The sequence below is a fragment of the Sus scrofa genome, chromosome 8 (assembly GCF_054392235.1).
Source record: "Sus scrofa isolate SSC_HxYL_T2T_F1_AM1 chromosome 8, Sscrofa_HxYL_maternal_Yorkshire_Landrace_v2.0, whole genome shotgun sequence".
Lineage (NCBI taxonomy): Eukaryota > Metazoa > Chordata > Mammalia > Artiodactyla > Suidae > Sus > Sus scrofa.
In genome coordinates, this window is record NC_139390.1 from 77,755,002 (window position 1) to 77,780,332 (window position 25,331).

The 25,331-nt window shown below is 44.6% G+C and overlaps 1 protein-coding gene across 9 annotated transcripts in view; it reads right to left on the reverse strand.

Annotated features, from left to right (window-relative positions):
- The window catches only part of G3BP2 (G3BP stress granule assembly factor 2), an 89,175-nt gene that overhangs the window by 59,244 nt on the left and 4,600 nt on the right, over positions 1-25,331 (reverse strand). For 6 of the 9 annotated variants that reach the window (XM_005666759.4, XM_084972517.1, XM_084972513.1 and 3 more), the window contains exon 2: positions 9,508-9,603. The exons of the other annotated variants lie outside the window; for them this stretch is intronic. The gene's annotated coding sequence lies outside the window, so the exon portion shown is untranslated. The remainder of the gene's footprint in view (positions 1-9,507; positions 9,604-25,331) is intronic. 9 annotated transcript variants of the gene reach the window in all.

Sequence of the window (25,331 nt, forward strand, 5' to 3'; positions counted from 1 at the left end):
TCCTTCCAGGTTTAAACATGTATTTTTCTCTATTTATAATCATAGCAAATATGGAAAAGTAATCCTGTATTATCCATTAAAATACGCAAAGAAATCAACATAAATAAAAACAGAAGAACTTAAGTACCACTGAACGAGGTCAGGGATCAAACCTGAAACCTCATGGTTCCTACCCAGATTTGTTAACCATTGAGCCAAGAGGGGAACTCCCCTAAAACTCTATATTCTTGGATATAGCCCTTTCTAGCTCTGCTCAGAGTACTCTGCCCTGACACCCTCTTCAAAGAAAGACTCACTACTCTTTGGATCTCTAGGTTCCAAAGAGATGAGGTCATTTTGTCAACCTAAGAGGTATCAAGGGTATTTAGTCTTCTGTGTTCTACTTCCCCAAAAGGTTAAGTTCTGCTGCATTCTTTTGCAGGTATGGAATTTTTTCTCCAGCTTTAGACATAATTGACCAATTCTGACCTTTCGGGGTTAAGGCCACTTGGCCTCCACCCCTGGGTTTTTTTTCTTTCTCTTTTTGGTGTTTACTTTCTCTAAATTTTCATTCGCTTCTTCCCTCTTGTAGTAAATGCTCAGTCTTGTTAATCATGTATTTAGTTTCCTTGCCCATCTTTGCCCTATCACAAAACCAGGCACAAAATAAAACTCTCAGCAAATAGAATAGTGCTGGTACAATAAGCATTTCTTAAGCTAATGAAATTATTTCTCGGGAGTTCCCGTCATGGTGCAGTGGTTAACGAATCTGACTAGGAACCATGAGGCTGCAGGTTCAATCCCTGGCCTTGTTCAGTGGGTTAAGGATCTGGCGTTGCCGTGAGCTGTGGTGTAGGTCACAGATGGGGCTCGGATCCCGTGTTGCTATGGCTCTGGCATAGGCTGGCAGCTACAGCTCTGATTGGACCCCTAGCCTGGGAACCTCCCATATGCCACGGGAGCAGCCCAAGAAACGGCAAAAAAAAAAAAAAGACAAAAAAAAAAAAAAGAAAGAAAGAAATTATTTCTCTTTACTATCAAAAAAAAAAAAAAAAAAAAGAGAAAAGGGTGCTGAAAATATACTATTAGAGTTTATTAATACCACCCTTAAAAATAGGAAGATTAGGAGTTCCCGTTGTGGCTCAGTGGTTAACGAATCTGACTAGGAACCATGAGGTTGCAGGTTCGATCCCTGGCCTTGCTCAGTGGGTTAAGGATCTGGCACTGCTGTGAGCTGTGGTGTAGGTCACAGACATGACTCGGATCCAGTGTTGCTATGTCCCTGTCGTAGGCCGGCGGCTACAGCTCTCATTGGACCCCTAGCCTGGGAACCTCCATATGCCATAGGTGCAGCCTGAGAAAAGACAAAAAAAAAAAAAGTAAGATTAAATGATTGGATTAATAATTTTAAGCCACTTGGTTTGAATAAAATCTTTTTCTCATCCCCCTTAATTTGCTAAAAGGAATCTGGTTGAGGAAGCAGTATTTTACACTTGCAACAGCAGTGTCATCTGGATCCAGGAAATAATATCCTAGTTTCTATGTTTGTTTTTATTTGTTTTGTAGTCTGGCCACTTGTTTGAAAGTGTCTGGGCTCAAATACAACTACTGATATAATTTTGGAAAACATTTTCATCCATTTATCTTCTACCCCCTGGAATACCCTAAAGTAATTAGAGAGATGGTAAAGGGGTCCAGCATATGTCACTGCGGCATAAAAATTATTTTGAGCAGAAGGCATTTGAGTTCCCGAAATCTCTTATCTGCCTAAAAGCAGAGCCTCCCAAAAGAACTCAAAGACCCCAATGGTCAGAAATCAACCAGGGAAGACTCTTATCACCGGAGATCTTGAGGACTCTCCACGCCATGCCTAAACCGACACTGTCCCCAAAACTATCACCTATCCTTCAGGGCCCCTGTACCTTTCCAAAAACACATTTGTTTTCCCATAAACGCTTTTTCTTCCTCTCCCCTCCCCTATTAAGAAATCGGTAAATGCTCTTCTCTCTTTCTTTCCTCCATTAAGATGGTATACAAGCCCCAGAGCCCAACTGTCCCCCAGAGTCACATTTTCTGTGAATGCTTGTACACACATTAATAAAAACAAGTGCTTGAATCTCATCTTTTTTCTTGCTAATCTGTCCTACGTCAGTTTAATTCAGGGCCCCTGAAGACAATAGAACCTAAGAGAACAGAGCAATTTTTTCTCCCTGACAACCTTAGGATCAAGCATTTCCAATATTCATTGTAAATACTGAATCTTAAATCTCCAAATGGGCCCTGCTGTAAGAATAAGGTGGTGGGGTTTTTGTTTTGGTTTTTTGTTTTTTCCTTTTTCAGCCATGCCTGCAGCATGTGGAAGTTCCTGGAGCCAGGGATAAAATCCAAGCCTACATCTGTGACACAGGCCACAGCAGCAGCAACAGCACAAAGACAAGCCGTATCATTAACCCACTGTGCCCCAATGGGAACTCTGGAAAGAGTATTTATGGTTGTATCAGCTACAAGCAAGGTGATTACTGCCCTGGACACCCCTGCCCAGGACACCCCTGCCCAGCAGGCCCACCTTGGAATTTGGAAATAAGACGGGCATCAGACACAGCAGAGGTCAATGGCCCAGAAGAGACTTCTAATGCTTCCATAAGGAGTTCCCATTGTGGGTCAGCAGTAACAAACCCGACTAGTATCCATGAGGATTCGGGTTCTATCCCTGATCTCACTCAGTGGGTTAAGGATCTGGCATTGCCATGAGTTGCGGTATAGGTCACAGACGCAGCTCGGATCCTGTGTTGCTGTGGCTTTGCTATAGGCAGCTGCAGCTCTGATTCGACCCCTGGCCTGGGAACTTCCACATGCCGTGGGTATAGCCCTAAAAAGCAAAAACAAAAAAATGCTTCCATGAGGTGGATCTGGACATAACCAGACTGAACATGTAAACAGGACTCAGTGAGAAGGTCAGCTGATAAATGTTGAAAGGATAAAAGAAGAGCCCAGGGCCCAATCTTGGAGTGATTCCTGCTGTGTCCAGGGGCAGGGCCACCCCACCGGAATGGTAACATCTTCATAGCAAGTCTGCTAAACTTGCTAAGCTGAAGGCCTGTCCTTAAAATCACTCACATGCTCCGCTTCCAACACTGAGAAGGGCCCTTGATAAGTACAAGCTTACTCAAGTACTGAAGGAAGGAAGGACGGACAGACGGACGGAAGGAAGCAGGTTCCCACAAGCAACCTTCTCTTTGTAATCTGGCTTCCCTGTAACTTCCTGTGGGGAGAAAAAGCGCTGACGAGAAGGCTCTTTCTCCTGACAGCTAATATGTCTTCTTATACATTGACAAATGAACAAACTTAAGGTTGGTACAAGGTTCAGTTAGCGGAAGCCAGTTTCTCAGCGTTTCAAGCAATTTATGGACCAGTTGTGAGGACCAGGCACTAAGAGACCTGACAATAGGAGGAAGCAGCCCCAGTCCTCAAGCCTCCATCAATCACCTTTGCCCTTCCATCCACTGCACTAACCACTTATGCAACCACTCACAAAACTCCTCTCCGTGTTCCCCTCCCCCAGCCATCCTTTCATTCACCAACTATTCACTAAGCCTCTACAAGGGCCAAACACTACATTGGATAGAGGCCTGTGAAACAGCCAAGACAGGGTTCTGGGCCTCCTGTAGGCTGAGATCTGCTGAACGAGACAAAACAGATCAGCCACGGGAGTTCCTGTCATGGCTCAGTGGTTAACAAATCCGACTAGGAATCATGAGGATGCCGGTTCGATCCCTGGCCTTGCTCAGTGGGTTAAGGATCCGGCATTGCCCCGAGCTGTGGTATAGGTTGCAGACGCGGCTCAGATCCCTAGTTGCTGTGGCTGTGGCGTAGGCCGGCGGCTACAGCTCTGATTCAACCCCTAGCCTGGGAACCTCCATATGCTGCGGGAGCGGCCCTAGAAAAGGCAAAAAGACAAAACAAAAACAAAAACAAAAACAAAAACAAAAAAACCCACAAAAAAACAGATCAGCCAGCAGGGAAGATTAACACAGTGGGATGAAATCTATGGGCAGGCAGTTTGGGAGCTCCAGATTCTGGGGTTTGGGAGACTGGAACTGAAAGGCAAGCAGGAACCAACTGAGTAGATGGGAAGTGGTCCAGGTCAAACTCCTGGAGGTAAGAACAGGAACCGAAAGCTGTTTAGTGAAGCTGGTGTTTAGGAAGTTGGTGGTTGGGCGACAAGAATCTGAAGTCTGAAGAGCTAATACAAATCAAAACTTTTTGAGTTTTATCCTGAAGGCAGTGGGTAAGTACTGAGGTGTGTTAGCCAAGACAGAAACCAACTTAAAACTATCACACAGGCTCTGGCAAGAACAAAGCAGGGGCAGGAGGAAGACAGAAGGCAAGGCGTGCCCTTAACTAACATCTTAGGCAGCAGGCGTGACACCGTTCATTCACAATTCCCTCCCTCTTTCACTATTCATTTGACTCATAAGATGTTTCCAAGGTCACTTCACCTTCTTATTATGAGTTGACCTGAAAGATCATTTTAACCTAAGTATAATTTCATTTTATAGCAACATTTCTTGTCTCAGAGTAAAGGCTTCCCCTGATAAATATATTTTGTCTTTTTTTTTTTTTTTTTGCTTTTTTCTAGGGCCGCTCCCACGGCATATGGAGGTTCCCAGGCTAGGGGTCTAATTGGAGCTGTAGCTGCCGGCCTACACCACAGCCACAGCAACGCCAGATCCAAGCCACATCTGCAACCTACACCACAGCTCACGGCAACGCCAGATCCTTAACCCACTGAACAAGGTCAGGGATCGAACCCACAGCCTCATGGTTCCTAGTCGGATTCGTTAACCACTGAGCCACAACGGGAAAGCCAATATATTTTGAATCTTAGGAAAAATGCCCTCAGTAATTTTTCAATAAATTTTATTCATTCATTCATTCATTTACTTTTACCTCCAGCCCTGACCAGAGATCTCCTCAACTAATGCCCATTTGAGGGAGGAAATACCCAGAGAGGACAATCCCAGGGAGGAGGAGGGTACAGGTCCCCACCGGAGTCCCTCAATGATGCAAATTGCCCACCTGAGGAAACGGAACACCTAAGAAAGACCTGGGCTGCATTTTCAGCGGGACCTGGGAGGTAAAGGCCCACCCAGAGTAAATCATTTTATTCTCAGAAGTGAAAGCACGAGACCAAGCCTGAAGGGCTTCCAGTTTACCATTTAAACAGGAGTCAGGATTATAGAGCTCTGGCTCCAGTCACCTTTGGACTTTCTTATGGATTTTGCTGTGGCAGGTTTCCAGTCCGCTCCCCTGCAGGGATGAGCTGGAAAGCTTATTTAGAAAACAAAAGGCCTGGGTGGAGGAGGAAAGGCTGAGAGCACTTCCCACCCACACAGGTCCCGCAGGGAGAGGGATCCCCAGAGAAGGAGCTGAGGGGTGGGGAAACCAGCTGGGGTAAAAGGAGGGGGCGGGGGAGCAACCTCCTGAGGCTAAGGCATGGAAAGGCCCTGGAACCCTGTGAACATGCTTCAGCCACTTCGGGGAGCTCCCACCTGAGCACCTTAAGGACATGGCAGGGACCTGCTAGTGGTGTGAAGGAGCTGCAGCAGAGGGCTACGAAGGAGGAATGAGTGTGAGGACTTCTCAGTACCCAGACCATTAGATAACAGAAAAGTCTTAGTGTCCTTGAAACTCACAGATTACGGTAATAATGGCTACCATTCACTGAGCACAGGGATGTTGCTTAGAATAATGAATACTTGCTATATGTTAGGTCCAGCTTAAGGTTCTTCACATATACATACATATATACATAATACACACATATACATAGATATATACACACTTCACTCATTTAATCTTCATAGCAGTCCTGTCAGGTGGGTTCTTTTTTTTTTTTCGTCTTTTTGCCATTTCTTGGGCCGCTCCTGCTGCATATGGAGGTTCCCAGGCTAGGGGTCTAATAGGAACTGTAGCCGTCGGCCTACGCCATAGCCACAGCAACGCAGGATCTGAGCCCCGTCTGCGACCTACACCACAGCTCAGGGCAACGCCGGATCCTTAACCCACTGAGCAAGGCCAGGGATCGAACTTGCAACCTCATGGTTCCTAGTCGGATTCGTTAACCACTGAGCCACAGTGGAAACTCCCCAGGTGGGTTCTATTATTATTTCCATTTTATAGTTGAGGAAACAGTCTCAGAGAAATCATACATGTAACAAGATCTAATTCATAGGTGAGTTCTTTGGATTCAACTTACTCTTTTTTGTCTTTTTAGGGCCCAACCTGTGGCATGTGGACGTTCCCAGGCTAAGGGTCGAATCAGAGCTGCAGCTGCCAGCCTACACCACAGCTCTCAGCAATGCTAGATCCTTAGCCCATTGAGCAGGGCCAGGGAACAAACCCACAACCCTCATGGTTACTAGTCAGGTTCAATACCACTGAGCTACAACACAAGATTCTCCTTACTCTTGAACTTAAGCTATTCTAGTCTATCTATTCTGGATACTGAGGCAGTACTGTATATTCTCGTTTAGTGCTATAGACTACGTAACCCAACTGGGTTTGAATCCTAAGCTGTGCCTCTTGGTGGCTGTGTGACTTTGGCCAAATAATCACAGAATGGGCATAATAATTAGTAGTTACCCTACTAACCACCCACAGGGTGGTTATGAGGATTCTGTTAGTTAATATGTGCAAAGTCCTTAGCACAATGTCTGGAACACAGCACATGCTCAATAAAGGCTGGTCACTACTAAAGATCCATGTCAGATCACACATAGCAAATTAGAGCGCAAAGGACTATCACACACAGCAGTGGGAACAGAGAGCTAACAATCTTTTTTTTTTTTTTTTTTTGCTTTTTAGGGCTGCACCCATGGCATATGGAGGTTCCCAGGCTAGGGATCAAATTGGAGCTGCAGCTGCTGGCCTATACCACAGCCAGAGCAACAAGGGATCCAAGCCAAGTCTGCGACCTACACCACAGCTTATGGCAACGCCAGATCCTGAACCCACTGAGGGAGGCCAGGGATCAAACCTGAGCCCTCATGGATACTAGTAGGGTTTGTTACCACTGAGCCATGACGGGAACCCCATGAGAGCTAACAATCTTAACTGCAAAAGGTAAATGGACAAGCATAAACATTCAAGTATGTATGTGAAAAGATGTTTGATGGGAGAAGAGCCTAATGATATGTGCATGACATGAGACCCTTCAGCCCTGCATGTTTATAGCCAGGTGAGGGTGAAGGAATGGACCTGAGATAAAATCTACAACATTTCAAAGATCATCAAACTTGTGAATGGGGATGCCACTCCCATTTCTTCTATAAAGGGTCATTATTAGTTGTCTTCATTAGAGTCCAAACCAATGTAGAAAGATGTTACTAGCCCTAGTCTTGCCAAATATAAATTTTATAAAATTAAAATAACCCTTGTATATTTCAAACTTTGACATTCATTCAGAACAGAACTGGATTTAATGAAAGTAGAATCTGGAATTCCCTGGTGGGTCAGTAAATTAAGGATCTGACATTGTCACTGCTGTGGCTCTGATTACTGCCGTTGCATGGGTTTGATGCCTGGCCCGGGAACATCTGCATGCAGTGAGCACAGCCGCCCGCCCCTGCAAAAGTAGAACCTGTTATTCAGTCTAAATATTGAATCTTTTTTTTTTCTTTTTACAACTGCACCTGTGGCATATGGAATTTCCCAGGCTAGAGGTCTAATGAGAGCTGCACCTGAGGCCTAAGCCATGGCCACAGCAACACCGGATCCCCAACCCACTGAGCCAGGCCAGGGATCAAACCCACATCCTCATGGATACCAGTCAGGTACTTAACCCGCTGAGCCACAACAGGAACTCCTGTATCTTGTGAATAAATCTTGAGAATAAAGATGTAAACATAATCCCAATTGAATGAATTAGCTATTTGGTTTTCTTAGCTGTTATTATTCATAGCTGCTCTTTGGTCGAGGTATACGTAAAATAGAAAATTATCTCATAGATAAACTCAAGTGCATATGTAACAAACGGACCCTCTATTACATGAACTGACAAAATGAGTTAGGGCTGTGCTGTGAGCTGCAATGGCTACTCCCTGCTGGGGTGGGTGCTCTCTGAAGGGAAATATCCTCAACTCTAAAAACCAGAAGACAGGCACTGTGAGGGTGGATCTGAGGAAGGCTGTCAGGACCTCTCCCTTGCCGTGTGTCTCCCCCCACTAGACTGGACTCTGAGAAGGGATCTTGCATTTTGTTCTGCCCAGCCCCTTGCACCAGGCCTGGTAAATGATTCCTTTATGCTGGGAGCAAAGAGGACCCTATCTGTATCAGTAAGTCCAAGAGCCAGGAAGACAGGACGCCCCGTGAGACATGAACATTCTCAATCAATACACTCTCCTTATAAGCCAGGTCATAAAGACCGCATCACTCTCAGCGTTTATTTCCCTGCGGTATTTCTAGAAGATAAAAAGAACCAGCTTCAGTTAGGCTCAACTGTAGATTTGATTCACAGCCAGTAACTGGCCCACAGCCCTGAAGGGGAAACAGTGCCTCCTAGTGGCCAATATGCTGGTGGTAGCAGTAATTTGTGAGCGACCTGATAAGGTACATCCTGGGAAACACAGTGATAAGCTTATGGTCCAGCGGATCCCTCCTCTTCAAGTATAAAGTCAAATTCTGCTGCTCATGTTTACTTAAAAAGTACCTTTTTCTTACAGAATCTTTGATTCAAAAGGTTGGTAACCTGCAAATCATGATTCCTTTCAACTTCATCAACTTACCTTCAACCGTTTGAATATGTGTGTACCCCCCACAAATTCATATGTTGAAATCCTAACACCCAACGTGATGGCACTTTAGGTAGAGGCTTTGGGAAGTCATTCGGTCATGAGAGCTCCAGATTAGTGCCCTGAAAAAGGAGGCCCCAGAAACCTCCCTTCTGCCCTGTAAGGACACAGTCAAAAGATAAAAGACTGTGAATCAGGAAATTTGACCTCACCAGACATGGAATCTGCTCGCACCTAGACCTTAGGGCTCCAGCCTTCAGAACTGGGAGAAATAAATGTCTGTTGTTTATAAGCCAGCCACTCTATGGTCTTCTGTTATAGCAGCACAAATGGAGCAGGACTCCTGGGTAATAGGAAGCCAGCTCTGATGACCCTCAGCTGCAGTTTTATGAGAGGATATAAGCTCAAGTTGGCTAGTTAAGTTTAATGGGGGAAAACAAGCATCACATACCAAGTACTGTGCCAGGTGCTAAGTGCTAAGCTATCATTGAACATGAACGATAGGTTATATAAGTGGCAAAGAGCAGTGTTTGGACCATTTCTTGAATTGGTGGATGACTCAGCATGAGGAACCAAGAAAGCAGTGGCTTCTTGTCTACCTGTGTTCTGGCAAGATCATGGCTTTGTCTCAGACTGGAAACGACTGGGAAACACTGCTACTGGGTGGACCTGGGTAACCCACTGGTTAAGCATTCCCCTCACATATTATCTACTTCTCCAAAGTGGGAGGGCTTACCTGGGAGAAGTCCCGGGGTTGAGCTATCGCAGTTGTCAGGAGCAGCCAATGACACGCCCAGGGACAGATGTGGAAAATCAGCAGAGGGCACAGGCTCTGCAGTCAGAAAAATCTCAGATCAAACCCCAGTCATGGAGCCTTGGGACCCTCACAAGTTACCTCCTTCCTTCAACAGTTTTCTTTTGCATATAGAGGATGAAAGTAAAGAGATTGAGACAGTTAATGGAGACAATGTATGTAAAGGCTTAGCACAAGAAATTGTTTCTTGTTTGTTTGTTTATCTTTTTGCCTTTTTTCTAGGGCTGCTCCTGTGGCATATGGAGGTTCCCAGGCTAGGGGTCGAATCGGAGCTGTAACTGCCAGACTACACCACAGCCACAGCAATGTGGGATTCGAGCCATATCTGTGACCTACACCACAAGCTCACGGATCCTTAACCCACTGAGCAAGGCCAGGGATCAAACCCACAACCTCATGGTTCCTAGTTGGATTCTTTTCTGCTAAGCCACAACGGGAACTCCAAGAGACCCTTCTTTGATCTGAGTCTTTTTGTAAGACTTCTGTTCATTGAAATAATAGGGGGAGAAAAAAGAAAAAGAAAAGCAGGAGGGACCCTAGACTTTCCCAGCACTTCTTCACAACCTTACGTTGCACAATTTCAAAAAAAACCCAAAGAGAAACACCATTGTGGTTGAGGTGAAGAATGAACTGCATCTGTAGGATGCAGAAATAAGGATGTAAGTATAAACCTTGGTATCTATCTAGGTTCTAAATTTTGTTATTTTCAGAGACCCAGAGGTCTCTCATAGGTAGTGTACTGTTACTTAAACATGTAAGCAAGAGGCAAGTTACCAAATGAACAAAAGACCTGCATTTGCACCTCAATGGGACTGTTACTGATTTTTACTCCTTTTTTAAAAATTTATTAATCCATTTATGCATATCTTAATCACTCTGGGAGGGTGATGATACACTCCAAGACATCTGACAATGTGAAGTATTTAGGAAGGTCACAGACGTGTATATACTAGGAATGTCTCAGTCCTAAGACATGCTTAAAAAAAAAAAAAAAAAAAAAAAAAACTTGGCTAGGAGTTCCCTTATGGTGCAGCAGGTTAAGGAGTTCCCTTATGGAGGGAGTTCCCATCGTGGCTCAGTGGTTAACGAATCCGACTAGGAACCATGAGGTTGAGGGTTCGATCCCTGGCCTTGCTCAGTGGGTTGAGGATCCGGCGTTGCCGTGAGCTGTGGTGTAGGTCGAGAACGTGGCTCAGATCCCGCGTTGCTGTGGCTCTGGCGTAGGCCAGTGGCTACAGCTCCAATTTGACCCCTAGCCTGGGAACCTCCATATGCCGCAGGAGTGGCCCAAGAAATGGCAAAAAGCCCCCCCCAAAAAAAGTTCCCTTATGGAGCAGCCAGCGTTGCCTCCTGCTCAGGTGGCTGCTGTGGTATGGGTTCCATCCCTGGTCCACGAACTTCCACATGCCATGAGTGCAGGCAAAAAAAAAAAAAAAAAAAAGGAACAAAACAAAAACATGAAAAAAACTTGTCTAAGAAGGGAAGGAGGAAGGGGAGGTTCCTAATCATGGGAAGACTTCTGGATGTTTCCCCAAGACAAACTCATCCAACTCATACACATTAGGGGTGAGATGTATTCCAAGAAGCCTACCCACCCACCATTCCCTCCTCTTTCTGGCCCTTCCTAAATTACCTCCTGCCACAGGACCCTCATACTGCTTACTTGGAAACCCACTCGAGTTAACCCTTCCCTGATGGTACCCAACAGTCTTCTCTTCAATTACAAGGTTTATTCTCACAAAGCAAGGCCCTCAATTAGCTCCTGAGGTGTGTAACAGAATTAATTCACACTAATACATAAAGGACAGTTAAGCCTAATGACGGTGTTCCATTGACATTTGCATGGAAGGAAGATGTCTGCTAATCCAAGAGGTTAAGTCCTTCATGGCAGATTTTTGATGCACTGTAATCATCTGCTGGACAGATATTTTTTGATTGAGGGGTCGATCCAGGAATTTTTTTTTTTTTTTTTGTCTTTTTGTCTTTTTGCCATTTCTTGGGCCGCTCCCACGGCATATGGAGGTTCCCAGGCTAGGGGTCTAATGGGAGCTGTAGCCGCCGGCCTACGCCACAGCCACAGCAATGAGGGATCCAAGCCGAGTCTGCGACCCACACCACAGCTCACGGCAACGCCGGATCCTTAACCCACTGAGCAAGGCCAGGGATCGAACCCTCAACCTCATGGTTCCTAGTCGGATTCATTAACCACTGAGCCACGATGGGAACTCCTCCAGAACCTCTTAAATCATACTCTCTAACCCCTCTAGAATGTAAGTTTCACAAGGGCGGACATTTTTACTTTTTTTTTTTGGCTTTTCTAGGGCCGCACCTGCAGCATATGGAGGTTCCCAGGTTAGGGGTCCAATCAGAGATGTAGCTGCAGGCCTACACCACAGCCACAGCAACTCAGGATCCAAGCCACGTCTTCGACCTACACCACAGCTCATGGCAACACCGGATCCTTAACCCACTGAACAAGGCCAGGGATCGAACCCGTGTCCTCATGGCTGATAGTTGGGTTCTTGTTACCTGCTGAGCCACGACAGGAACTCTAATTGATTTTTTTTTTTTTTTTGGTCTTTTTGTCTTTTTAGGGCCACACCCACGGCATATGGACACTAGGAGTCCAATCAGAGCTGCAGCCACTGGCCTATGCCACAGCCACAGCAACGTGGGATCCAAGCTGCGTCTGCAACCTACACCACAGCCCGTGGCAACACTGGATTATTATTATTATTTTTTTTTTTTTGTCTTTTGTCTTTTTTTGTTGTTGTTGTTGTTGTTGTTGCTATTTCTTGGGCCGCTCCCGCGGCATATGGAGGTTCCCAGGCTAGGGGTTGAATCGGAGCTGTAGCCACCGGCCTACGCCAGAGCCACAGCAACACGGGATCCGAGCCGCGTCTGCAACCTACACCACAGCTCACGGCAACGCCGGATCGTTAACCCACTGAGCAAGGGCAGGGACCGAATCCGCAACCTCATGGTTCCTAGTCGGATTCGTTAACCACTGCGCCACGACGGGAACTCCAACACTGGATTATTAACCCACAGAGCAAAGCCAAGGATTGAACCCACGTCCTCATGGATACTAGTCAGGTTCATTAACCGCTGAGTCACAATGGGAACTCCCACTTTTATATTTTTATTTTTTGGTTGTACCTGTGGCACATGGAAGTTCCTGGGCCAGGGATTGAACATGCACAGCAGTGACTGAGCCATAGCAGTGACAATGCTGGATCCTTAATCAGCTGAGCCACCAGAGATTTTCCCTTTTTTTTTTTTTTTGCTTTTTAGGGCCACACCCAAGGCATACAGAAGTTCCCAGGCTAGGGGTCTAATTGGAGCTATAGCTGCCAGCCTACACCACGGCCACAGCAACGCCAGATCCAAGCCACATTTTCGACCTACACAGCAGCTTGCAATGACAGATCCTTAACCCAATGACCACGCCCAGGGATGGAACCTGAATCCTCATGGATACTAGTCAGGTTCTTAACCTACTGTGCCACAAGGGGAACTCCTTATCTAGTTTTAAATCACTGCTGAATCTCCAATGCCTACAACGGTACATGGCATAGTGATTGCTCAATTCATGTTTGTGGAATAAATGATGAAGCCAGGATTCAAATCTTAAGTTTGTCTGATTTTAAACCGTAATGTTCTTTCTACCATATGAAGCTCTCTTCCATATAATTAATCTCTTCACCTATGTTACAGTAATAGGAAAAGAGAAAAGAAATAAAGGATGGAAAGGAAGAAGGAAAACAGATGGTACCAAGACGGATGAAATGAAATTCAGGCTCGGGCATCAGAGCCCCTTGAGACTCTCCTCAAAAGCAAACTAACAGTTTTGTCAGGGGCTCCAGATGTTTCTCTTCAAAAACTGTTTCTACTTAATATCTTTTTGAAATTTGTTATTATTTGCAATTATTTAGAGGGAAAAAAAGGAATGCTTGCTTAAAGAAAAATTTATCCAGTAGAAATTTTGGAACAGTTGAAAGAAAAAAACATCACCCCTATGCTTCCACCAAAATAGAACTACTCTGAATTCACATCTTGTTTCCTTCTAGGCTTCTTCCTATGCATATATTTTAAATTTATGTGGCTGCCTGATGGGAGGGGGAGGGGGAGGGAGTGGGAGGGATCGGGAGCTTGGGCTTATCAGACACAACTTAGAATAGATTTACAAGGAGATCCTGCTGAATAGCATTGAGAACTTTGTCTAGATACTCATGTTGCAACAGAAGAAAGGGTGGGGGAAAAATGTAATTGTAATGTATACATGTAAGGATAACCTGATCCCCTTGCTGTACAGTGGGAAAATAAAAAATTATAAAAAAAAATGCAGAGAATTCAAAAAAGTAAATAAATAAATTTAGTTATGATCATTCTATGATCATTGAGTATATATAATCCTGTGTCCTGATTTATCACTTTTCTAGTCATTTTTTATTTCTGTCGTGTATTGACATTATTATTCCATGATGTTCAATGTAAAATACTGAGTTAAATGAAGTGAGATTTTTACTGAAAATTGGTATTAAAATTTCATGTTCCTTCATAGTGATTCTGTGACAAGGGAATTTTAAAATTCCAATTCTCATCGTTGGCAGCAGACAAAGTGTTTTATAATTCTCTCTGTTCAATATTTTAAAAACTGCAGGAAGTTCCCATCGTGCCTCAGGGGAAACGAATCTGACTGGTATCCATGAGGACGCGGGTTTGATTCCTGGCCTAGCTCAGTGAGTTAAGGATCCAGCATTGCCATGAGCTGCAGTGTAGGTTGCAGACATGGCTTGGATCAAGCATTGCTGTTGCCATGGTGTAGGCCAGTAGCTACAGCTCCGATTTAGCCCCTAGCCTGGGAACCTCCATATGCCACAGGTGCAACCATAAAAAGACAAAAAAAAAAAAAAAAGAAAATAGAAAGAGAAAAGAAAAAACCTGCAAAGAATCAACACATAGTTGTGTTTATTTCTAAGGCTGAGTGAACACCCTTATTCTCTGACCATTTTCCCCTCCCAAGTCTTTCCAGATTATGGTCCCTGGAGGAATTAATAGCCATTGCCCCAAAAAAGAACAATCGCCTTCGTCTATATGGAGATGAACACCCTCAAATAAAGAAATTTAGATCAAGTCATATACATAATGCTATCTTCATCTAGCAAATAGAATCATTCCACATCAGCTGTACAAATTAATACAGTATAGATGTAGTTTTAGTCATTAGCTGAAAAGATGCCAACAAATTTAAAAGAATATAGAGGAGTTCCCGTCATGGCGCAGTGGTTAACGAATCCAACTAGGAACCATGAGGTTGCGGGTTCGATCCCTGCCCTTGCTCAGTGAGTTAACGATCTGGCGTTGCCGTGAGCTGTGGTGTAGGTTGCAGACACGGCTCAGATCTTGCGTTGCTGTGACTCTGGCGTAGGCCGGAGGCTGCAGCTCTGATCTGACCCCTAGCCTGGGAACCTCCATATGCCGCGGGAACGGCCCAAGAAATAGCAAAAAGACAAAAAAAAATTAAAAAATAAAAAAAATAAATAAAAGAATATAGAATTTCTAAAACCAGCAATAGGAAACTATGGTGTAGGGACCAGACTAGGGTTTGTAGATCTGTTCTGCTATTTACTAGCTAAGTGACAACAAGTGATCCAAAAAAACCCCCAAACAAACACTACTACCCCTGTTCCTATAGGTTGGGGAGGGTCAACGGTGTCACAGGCTCCTTGGTAAATATTTTAGAAACATTATCTAATTTAATCCTTACAATGATGCTACTGGATTGGCAAATTGCAGTAAGTTTTTATTCTCCCCTCTTTACAAAGAGAACCCCAGTTTTACTGAGGGTAGCAATATGCTTATACCAAAAGAAAATAATGGAATAATGCATTTCCCAGGCACTCTTGCAACACAGTTCTTTTGTTAATTATTTTTTTTGTTATTTTTATTTTTGCTTTTTAGGGCTGCACCCACAGCTTATGGAGGTTCCCAGGCTAGGAGTCAAATAGGAGCTACAGCTGCCGGTCACAGCCACAGCTACAGCCACAGCAATGCAGGACCGAGCTGGGTCTGCGACCTACACCACAGCTCACAGCAACACTGGATCCACTACCCACTGAGCAAGGCCAGGGATGGAACCCACACCTTCATGGATCCTAGCTCGGTTCATTAACCACTGAGCCACGAAGGGAACTCCCTGCAACACAGCACTTGACAAAATAGGTGGAAGTTGGAAGATGGAACTTCCAGGAAAGGGTTTATAGGAATGGCAGACTAGCTATTGATTCCGGTAAGATGTTAAGAGTGAGAGTTCCTGTCACAGCGCAGCGGAAACGAATCCGACTAGGAACCAGGAGGTTGTGGGTTCGATCCCTGGCCTCATTCAGTGGGTTAAGGATCTGGCATTGCCATGAGCTATGGTGTAGGTTGCAGACATGGCTCAGATCCTGCATTGTTGTGGCTGTGTTATGCACCGGCAGCTGTAGCTCTGATTTGACCCCTAGCCTGGGAACCTTCACATGCCGCGGGTGCTGCCCTAGAAAGCAAAAAAAAAAAAAAAAAAAAAAAAAAAAAACGCTAAAAGTGGAGGGTAAAAAGTTTGATAAGAAACAGGATATTTATCTATTTATCAATATTAAAACATATCCCCCAAATGGTACTTTTTTTTTTTTTTGGTCTTTTTAGGGCCACACCCACGGCATATGGAAATTCCTAGGCAGGGGTCAAATCAGAGCTGGAGCTGCTGGCCTATACCACAGCCACAGTAATGACAGCAAAGCCAAGTCTGTGACCTACACCACGGCTTACAGCAATACCAATCCTTAACCCACTGAGTAAGGCCAGGGATCAAACCTATATCCTCATGGATACTAGTCAGGTTCTTGACCCACTGAGCCACAACGGGAACTCCAAAATGATACTTATTAATATCAAAGGAAAAACAGTTAACTGTACAGTGAGAAAGTTTGGCAGACAACACCTTAAATAAATGACCAAAATTAATATCACTCAGATCCCGCGTTGCTGTGGCTCTGGTGTAGGCTGGTGGCTACAGCTCTGATTAGACCCCTAGCCTGGGAACCTCCATATGCGACGGGAGCAGCCCTAGAAAAGGCAAAAAGACAAAAAAAAAAAAAAAAAAAAAAAAAATTAGTATCACTAATAGTGGGGAGAATGCTATATGCCTCCTGAGAGAACACACTGTGGGAAGGACAGCAGTTCTGCGACATTCCTAGCAAAGATGCTAAAGATGCACCATCTGAACTTAATCACGAAGATGAGACAAACCCTGGTTGAGGAGCATCCTACAAAATAACTGACCTATGTATGCTTCAGATTATTAAAACCATAAAAGACAAAAAAAGACAGAGGAACTGTTTCAGATTTAAGGTGACCATGGAGATAAAACGTCTAAATGTAACGTGTAACCCTGGTTTGGATACTGGGCCAGAAAAAAAAAAAATTGTCCCCCAAAAAGCAAAATAACTGGGACTTCTGGCAGGACCTGAATAAGGTCTGCAAATTATATAATTGCAATATTATCAGTGCCAATTTCAGTTAGGAATTAGACACCGGAATTTGTGTGTGTGTGTGTGTGTGTGTGTCTTTTTTTTAGGGTCGCACCAGTGGCACATGGAGGTTCCCAGGCTACGGGTCCAACTGGAGCTGTAGCTGCCGGCCTACATCACAGCCACAGCAACAGGGGAACTGAGCTGCATCTGCAACGTACACCACAGCTCACGGCAACACTGGATCCTTAACCCACTGAGCAAGGCCAGGGATTGAACCCTCGTCCTCGTGGATGCTAGTGGAGTTCGTTAACCACCAAGCCACGACAGAACTCCTAGACACTGAAACATTTGAGGGGTAAAGGGACATCACGCCTATAAATTCCTCTCCAGATGGTTCAGGGAAAAAAATGTATATATGCAGAAAGAAGAAATCATAAGTAATTTAGGGATAAAAATGTTAACATTTGAGAAATCTGAGTGAAGAGTATTTGGGAATTCTTTATTTTTTTTCCAGCCATGCCCACAGCATGCAGAATTTCCCAGGACTGGGATCAAACTCATGCCGTAGCAGTGACCCAAGCCATAGCAGTGGCAACAGTAGATCCTTAACCTGCTAAGCCACCAGGGAACTCCTATTTGGGAATTCTCTGTATAATTTTTGCAACCTTTCTGCAATTCTAAAATTAGTTTAAAGCAAAAGTTACAAGAGGAGTTCCCGTTGTGGCTCAATGGGTTAAGGACCTGATATTGTCTCTGTGAGGATAGTGGGTTAGGGATCAGGCACAGCACAAGTTGCAGATTCCGCTGGGATCTGATGTTGCCGTGGCTGTGGCATCGTAAGCCGGCCGCCGCAGCTCCAATTTGATCCCTGGCCCAGGAACTTCTGTCTGCCACAAGTGCAGCCATAAAAAGAAAAACAAGGCTCAGTGGCTAACGAATCCGACTAGGAGGTTGTGGGTTTGATTCCTGGCCTTGCTCAATGGGTTAAGGATCCGGCGTTGCCGTGAGCTGTGGTGTAGGTTGCAGATGCAGCTGGGAACCTGCGTTGCTGTGGCTCTGGTGTAGGCCAGCAGCTACAGCTCCGATTCGACCCCTGGGAACCTCCATATGCCACAGAAGCGGCCCAAGAAAATGGCAAAAAAAAAAAAAAAAAAAAAAAGGAAAGAAAAAAGAAAAACAAGTTACAGGAGTAAAAGACTGGGGGATGGGTATTAGTGGATAGGTAACTTTTGACCTTGACCTTTCTCCTTCCTTCTTTCTAGATAAGGATGCAATGCTGGAGGTGAAGCAACCAGCTTATAACAACAAAGACAAAAGCTTCAAGCCAAGGATGGCAGAGCAGAAAGATTCTGGCTTAGATCCCAGAAAATATGTTTTAAGGCATTCCTTGGTTTTCTGTTGCAAGGCAGGGTAATCAAAACCAATAGAGCAGAGTTAAGTTGAATTTGCCCAAGACCATATCATTCCAAAGTGGCACGATTAGAATGAAAACTCAGTTCTGTCTAGGTCTGCAAACAAAATATGCCTTTCTGGTCTATACCAGGCTGAATGAAGCCCAGGCTTTGCACTCTATGAAATCGGAGTAAGAATGTTGGCACTCCAGCATGAGCCACACACAGGAGGGAACCTATAGCAAAGCCTGGCAGAGAAGACAGAGACTCAATGTTTGCTGAATCAGTGGTTCAGGAAACCAAGCACATCTGTTTTCGGTATTCTGTTATACAGAGCTATTTTTAAGTACTGAAAAAACAACCTATTTATGTGGGGGTAATACTCTAGCTGCGGATATTAGTCAGCAGTTTCATTCAGCTTCTTGGATCTCTCTTATCACTTTCTCCCCTTCCTCAATTTGCCTCTTCTCTCCTTCATAGAAGCCTAACCCCCTCTCTTTATCAATGAGCTCCTGCAACTCCATCTCCCCACAGCATGCCACCCCTCAAACAGAAGGAGGGGCTGAGAATGGATTTAGGGAGAAAGGCTCTCTGAACAAAGTGGCTCACTCTTCTGGGGAAGACAGGAGTTAGCCCAAAAGAAGGACCATCCTTCCTAAAATGGCAAGGAAAAATAAAAAACAGAGAGCCCACATCTCTGGCCAGAGCTGAGTAGCTACCAAGAGGCCAAGGTTCTCAAAGTTCCAGGCAGAACAGTGAAAAACACAAGAAGGCAATGAATCCAGGCCTGACCAACCCATCAGACATGCAACTCTTCTGAAGTTGAAGGACACAGAAGAACCTGAATCACTAATTCTATTATTTTATTAACGTGAAATGTGTCAGGAGTTCCCGTCATGGCGCAGTGGTTAACGAATCTGACTAGGAATCATGAGGTTACGGGTTCGATCCCTGGCCTCGCTCAGTGGGTTAAGGATCCGGTGTTGCCGTGAGCTGTGGTGTGGGTCACAGACGAGCCTCGGATCCCGGGTTGCTGTGGCTCTGGCGTAGGCTGGTGGCTACAGCTCCAATTCGACCCCTAACCTGGGAACCTCCATATGCCACGGGAGCGGCCCTAGAAAAGGCAAAAAAAAAAAAAAAAGAAATATTCCAAATATGTAGTTTCACTGATTTTTTTTTTTTTACTTTTTTTTTTTTTCAGTGGTAGCACCCGTGGAAGTTCCCAGGCTAGAGGTCGAATCAAAGCTGCAGCCCCCAGTCTACGCCACAGCCACAGCAACTCAGGATGCAAGCCACGTCTGCGACCTACACCATACCTTAGAGCAACGCTGGATCCTTAACCCACCAAACAAGGCCAGGGATCAAACCCCATCCTCATGGATACTAGCGAGATCCTTAACCCACTGAGCCACAACAGGAACTCCCTGATTTGTTTTAAATGGTAAGAATTTAGAGCTTTTTAAAAAAACAAAGGCCTTGATATTTATTATAACATGAAATAAGTACCCAATTACCAGTATAGTCATTTTGCTCTGACCCAGAAACTTGAAACAGACCTAGATAACAGCACCCTCACAGGAAGGCTGACCTATTGAGATCTTGGATTCTGAGCTATTTAGGAGGCTCCATGCACATACACGGGAGAGAGGGAGCAGTTTAAGGACTTGGATCTGGGTCACTTTGGGTCTCATAAACCATGGGCCTGCCTGAGAAAGGCCATGTGTGGATGGGGGTGTTGGAAGCAGGGAGAGGGCAGTGGGGAGAGTAAGCGGGAGCTCTTCTAGCTCTTTACCTGAGACTAGGGTGGTGTTTGAGATCCTGGATAAAGCAGCATCAGGATGGTCAAGTCAAAGAGAAGAGTTTGCTCATATCTCATCTTTTCTGTTCCTCTGCCCATGGACTCCTAAGAGGCCAGTAGACAATTATGTCCACACCCAACTCCCTCTTCTTTCCTCAAACTGCATTCACCAGGCCTGGACTCTCCACCTAATCCACAAGTTACTGAGCCCAAGTATTCGTCCAGTGTGTTTGTCCATCACAGGCCATTGGCTGCTTATAGTGCACATCTTTAAAGAAATGGAACTGCGGAAAGAGGGGGCCTTGGACCTTTTCAAACTGCACTGGCTTTGAAAAGTTCTGGTCTAGGTCCATTACCATTATGTGGGCCTGGAGGCCCAACCTACACCGACAATTTTTCTCTGATCTCAAGAGACAGCCTATAGTCCCTTGCTTTTTTTTTTTTTTTTTTTTTTTGGTCTGTCTTTTTAGGGCCCCACCCGAGGCATATGAAAATTCCCAGGCTGGGGGTTGAATTGGAACTGCAGCTGCCATAGCCACAGCAACGCAGGGATCCTGAACCCACTGAGCAAGGCCAGGGATCGAACCACATCCTCATGGATACTAGTTGGGCTCATTACCACCAAGCCACATTGAGAACTCCCATACACTCCCCTGCTCTTGAACTCACCTGGGCCACAGACTCAGGCAAATGAGATAGTTAGCTGCAACTTGCTCTAGGTCATGGACTGCTGTTGAAGGTGGCAATGACTCCATAATAAGTCATCTTAAGCTTCCAGGAAATCTTGGCATCACCCAGTAACATGAACTTCAAAAGACTTGGTCTAGCTGTGGAATGGGACAGTAAAAACTCCACCCTCATCCTGGCTATGCAGGACCTGCCTGTTCAGCTAGTTGGTGGGGATAGGGCAACACAGTTGGTGTGGAGAGGTGACAAATTCTCCACAGGGGGTAAAGGTGCCACAGACTGCATCTGATCAATTTGTCCCTCAATAAACAATCTTATAAAAAAAATCCATTGGGGAGTTCTCTCCTGACACAGTGAGTTAAGGCTCGGGCACTGTCACAACACTGGCTTGGGTTGCTGCTGTGGTGTGGGTTCAGTCCCTGATCCAGGAACTTCTAAATACCACAGGTACAGCCAAAACAAAAACCAAAAAATCCTCTGGAACTGAAAATGGGATCTCCTAATTTAGGTGTTTCATAAGTAACAATTCTCCTTATTGTATTTTCTGGAGAATGGAAACACACCTGGACTGTACTTTTTAAAAAGAGGGTGTAGATACAGCTTTTCTTACAGATATCAATCCAAAGCAATGTAAAATTACTTTTATTAAATGATGGAACATACCTTTCTAACCTTTTGCAGAGCAACAGAAGTGATATTAGCAAATGCTGGTGGCACTGCTGCAAAAACATTTTTCAAAAAAGTTGGCAAGGAGTTCCCATCGTGGCGCTGCAGAAATGAATCCAACCAGGAACCATGAGATTGTGGGTCTGATTCTTGGCCTTGCTCAGTAGGTCAAGGATCTGGCATTGCTACGAGCTGTGGTGTAGGTTGCAGGCACAGCTTCGATCCTGTGTTGCTGAGGCTCTGGTGTAGGCTGGCGGATATAGCTCTGATTGGATCCCTAGCCTGGGAACCTCCATATGCTACAGATGCGGCCCTAAAAAGCAAACAAACAAACAAACAAACAAAACAAAAACAAACAAAAAAGCTGGCAAGCAGTTAAATCCATTGGGGTACATAGTGAGCCTCTACTGTTTTTCCTACCCTGATAAACTTTCTCCTGGCACAGTATTCTAGCCTTTCTTTGAAGAACAGTTTCCCTGTCCTTATGCCACATGCTTTGAGATGAGCGGAGGACTCCCACAGCTTGTTTTGGAGGTGGGGGTGTGCATCAAGGCCAATCAGAGCATCTCAAACCCTAGACTACAGGAGCTCGCCCAACACATGGGCATGTGCCCAATAAGACCCAATGAGTCATAAGAGGATTTTTGCTGGGATTCTAAAGAAGAGTGAGAGGTTAGGAGCCAATAAGGTTTGAGTTGAGTACTATTATAGGACAGTATTTTTTTTTTTTTTTTTTTGGCCACGGCATTCATGGGATCTCAGTCTCCAGACTAGGGATAGAAACTGGGCCACAGTGGCGAAAGTGCCAAATCCTTACTACTAGACCACCAGGGAACTCCCTAGAGGATATTTAAAATGCTTGGTTACGAAATTGATGACACGCACCAAAGATATCTGGGTCTCCATTCTAACTTTTATTGCATACATTTTTTTTTTTTTTTTTTTGTATTTTCTAGGGCCAAACCCACAGCATATGGAGGTTCCCAAGCTAGGGATCTAATCGGAGCTGCAGCTGCCGGCCTACACGACAGCCACATCAATGCCAGATCTGAGCCGCGTCTGTGACCTACACCACAGCCCATGGCAACGCCAGATCTTTAACCCACTGAGGGAGGCCAGGGATTGAACCCACAACCTCATGGTTCCTAGTCGGATTCGTTAACCACTGAGCTGCGTTGGGAACTCCTATTGCATACTTTTATTTCATACCTGTTTCATGTACTACAGTACTACAAACAGTAAAGCAATTAACTAATAAATGACAACCACATGAGGCGGATACTACTTTGTTCTCAAACAGAGCAGGAATTGACATCCTGGATCTAGAGCATGTGAGATTACTTGACTATTTCAAGTCCTTGCCTTGGAAGGTGTTTCATGTCTCTGAAGAAAGGTGGCTGTCCACCATTTTTGCCTCTAAATCTTTTTTTTTTGAAATGAAATAGAAAGTATAAAGAAATGAAATCATGGAGTTCCCGTCATGGCTCAGTGGTTAATGAAACCGACCAGGAACCATGAGGTTGTGGGTTCAATCCCTGGCCTCGCTCAGTGGGTTAAGGATCCGGCATTAGGTTTCAGATGTGGCTTGGATCTGGTGTTGCTGTGGCTGTGGTGTAGGCCGGCGGCCATAGCTCCAACCCTAGCCTGGGAACCTCCATATGCCATGGGTGCGGCCCTAAAAAGCAAAATAAATAAATAATAAAGAAATGAAATTAATCAAATGGAACAGGATGAAGGCCCCAAACCCTATTTTTTGCACACTCCTCTTTCAAGGAATTCCCAGGGCCTTAAAAAAAAAAAAAAAAAAGTGTGTGTGTGTGTATGTATTTATTTATTTATTTTAATGGCCACACCCAAGACATATGGAGGTTCCCAGGCCAGGGACTAAATCTGAGCTGGCAGCTACAACCTATGCTGCAGCTCTGGCAATGCTAGATCCTTTAACCCACTGTGCTGGGCCAGGGAACGAACCCATGCCTCTGCAGTAATCCCCTGCGCCACAGTGGGAATTCACTAAAAATATTTTAAAGGCACTTCATGGAACATAAGAAAGGATGAAGAATACCTCTTCTCGCATGCAACAATTTAAAAGATTTATTAAAGGGGAAAAAGGTACAGAACAGTGTGTATGACGTGCTAACATTTATTTGCGTGATTAAAAGAGACTACATACACATACATGTATACCCAGAGATAAAGAAGAAATGTTTATATTAATTGCCTAGATAGCCAAGGAACAGTAGAGACTTTTTTTTTTTTTTTTTTGCTAAATACCCTTTTGTAATTTATGTAAATGTATTACCTTTCTTTTTTTTTTTTTTTTTTGGCTTTTTGGCTTTTTGCCATTTCTTGGGCCGCTCCTGCGGCATATGGAGGTTCCCAGGCTAGGGATCTAATAGGAGCTGTAGCCGCCGGCCTACGCCAGAGCCACAGCAACTCAGGATCCAAGCCATGTCTGCAACCTATACCACAGCTTACGGCAACACTGGATCCTTAACCCACTGAGCAAGGCCAGGGACCGAACCTGCAACCTCATGGTTCCTAGTCAGATTCATTAACCACTGAGCCACGACGGGAACTCCTGTATTATCTTTCTTAAAAGGAAGGAGAAGATGTCTTCGATGATGACAACAACTGCATTAATGTAATGAATTTCAAACAGAAGTGGGCTGGTCACTGGGAGTTTGAGATGGTTCTCCCAGTGGGATGCTATCTGATCCTAAAAATTCATATTGTTTCTTCCACAGACATTTATCTTTACTTATGACTAAGTGTCAAATTATTAAGTTGATCATCAAAAGCCAAGAAAATATTCATAAACTTAGTTAATAAAATTTTCTGAGGACCCCGATTCAGACTCTCTTGAGGAAATCTGGCTTCCAAGCAATGCAACAACACTGCAGAATTTCTGCTCCATGTATACAAGCTGAAAGTGAGCATTGCCTCCTTTGGAGAGTTCATTTACCTACCAGAGAGCTACCAAGTGCTGATGATGTGTCAGATACTGTGCTTAAGAACCAAAGAGAGAAAAAGTTACGAAGGGACCAAAATTCCCACCCTTAGGGGTTTAGTGATGGTGGGGAAATATACAGTAAGCAAGAAAAAGATGCAAAATACATACTCTATTGCATTAATCCTACAACCAGCATTTCTTCACATTTTATGAAACCTAGAGTTAGGGTGCATCTTTTGGTCGATGGCATGTTACAAACAGCAGGGTTTGGTTTTGTTTTTCTCTGAGGTATACCTGATGGTGTCTTGGATCTAATGAAATATGAGAAAATAATATATATGTGAGAATAACATATCAGATTGATAAGTGCTACAGAGAAAAATACGAGCAGAGGGAGGAGTATGGAGAGGGTGCCACTTGTAACAGTCAGAAGAGACCCAAGCAACATTGGAGCCGATTTAAATAAGGTGAGGGGGTGAGCCATTTCTCCACAGTGGGTAGGGTAGCAAGCACCCCCAGTACAAGAACAAATGCAAAGGCCACAAGGGAAAAGCAAATTTCAGAAACATAAGGAAACCAGTGCTGCTGGAATGGAGGAAATAAAAGCAGGAGATGAAGTCAGTCTGACAACGGAGAGGCCAGATGACCAGAGGGGTTTATAGTCTACTTTTCTATTTAGTGCATGATCACGGTCTTGAGTCGAGAAAGGTTCGACAGAGCAGTATATAAGAACACAG